This window comes from Oncorhynchus mykiss, chromosome 17, assembly GCF_013265735.2.
Source record: "Oncorhynchus mykiss isolate Arlee chromosome 17, USDA_OmykA_1.1, whole genome shotgun sequence".
Classification (NCBI taxonomy): Eukaryota; Metazoa; Chordata; class Actinopteri; order Salmoniformes; family Salmonidae; genus Oncorhynchus; species Oncorhynchus mykiss.
This window is the reverse complement of record NC_048581.1, coordinates 36978643-36980569: the sequence shown is the minus strand read 5'-3', so window position 1 is coordinate 36980569 and position 1927 is coordinate 36978643.

The window sequence follows — 1927 nt, the reverse complement described above, 5'->3', positions numbered from 1 at the left end:
TAAATGGAGCGATAAATTATTCATGTTGAGATTAACAAATATGCTAGGCATCCTCTGGATTATAGATTAACACACCATGGCCTCATCATGGCATGTTATTAAAAAACGCTTTGGGAAATCATACTTGCCAAAAAAGGTATGTTGCCAAAAAATGTGTTTCTCTCCGAGCTTAACTGAGACATGCATGCTTATGTACAAATTCATTATCTACAGTTGAAGTCAGAGGTTTACATACACTTAGGTTGGAGTCATTAAAACTAGTTTTTCAACAACAAATGTCTTGTTAACAAACTATAGTTTTGGCAAGTCGGTTAGGACATCTACTTTGTGCATGACACAAGTCATTTTTCCAACAATTGTTTGCAGACAGATTATTACACTTATAATTCACTGTATCACAATTCCAGTGGGTCAAAAGTTTACATACACTAAGTTGACTGTGCCTTTAAATAGCTTGGAAAATTCCAGAAAATGATGTCATGGCTTTAGAAGCTTCTGATAGGATAATTGACATAATTTGTGTCAATTAGAGATGTACCTGTGGATGTATTTCAAGGCCTACCTTCAAACTCAGTACCTGAGAAAAAAAAAATCAGCCAAGACCTCAGAAAAAAAATTGTAGACCTCCACAAGTCTGGTTCATCCTTGGGAGCAATTTCCAAACGCCTGAAGGTACCACATTCATCTGTACAAACAATAGTACGCAAGTATAAACACCATGGGACCACGCAGCCGTCATACCGCTCAGGAAGGACATGCGTTCCGTCTCATAGAGGTGAATGGACTTTGGTGTGAAAAGTGAAAATCAAACAGGTACAAAAGTATCTATATCCACAGTAGAACGAGTCCTATATCAACATAACCTGAAAGGCCGCTCAGGAAGGAAGAAGCCACTGCTCCAAAACCGCCATAAAAAGAGCCAGACTACGGTGTGCAACTGCACACGGGGACAAAGATTGTACTTTTTGGAGAAATGTCCTCTGGACTGATGAAACAAAAATAGAACTGTTCGCCATAATGACCATCGTTATGTTTGGAGGAAAAAGGGGGAGGCTTGCAAGCCGAAGAACACCGTCCCAACCGTGAAGCACAGGGGTGGCAGCATCATGTTGTGGGGGTGCTTTGATGCAAAAGGGACGTGCACTTCACAAAATAGATGACATCATGAGGCAGGAAAATTGTGTGGATATATTGAAGCAACATCTCAAGACATCAGTCAGGAAGTTCAAGCTTGGTCGCAAGTGGGTCTTCCAAATGGACAATGATCCCAAGCATACTTCCAAAGTTGTGGCAAAATGGCTTAAGGACAACAAAGTTAAGGTATTGGAGTGGCCCTGACCTAAATCCTATAGAACATTTGTGGGCAGAACCGAAAAAGTGTGTGCGAGCAAGGAGGCCTACAAACCTGACTCAGTTACACCAGCTCTGTCAGGAGGAATGGGCCAATATTCACCCAACTTATTGTGGGAAGCTTGTGGAAGGCTACCTGAAACGTTTGACCCAAGTGAATCAATTTAAAGGCAATGCTACCAAATACTAATTGAGTGTATGTAAACTTCTGACCCACTGGGAATGTGATGAAAGAAATAAAAGCTTAAATAAATAATTCTCTCTACTATTATTCTGACATTTCACATTTCACATTTAAAATAAAGTTGTGATCCCAACTGACCTAAGACAGGGAATACATTTTTACTAGGATTAATTATCAGGAATTGTGAAAAACTGAGTTTAAATGTATTTGGCTAGGTTGTCTGTAAACTTCCAACCTCAACTGTACATATTGTAGGCAACATGTCACAGTTGTTTGAACACAGGCCTCTCCTGTCCTTGCCGAAGATGTGAAGAGAATACCATTGTAATGAAGATGCAGTAAGTACTGCTGTGTCATTTCACAAATAGAGTGCCTTTTGGGTAGTGTAATTTA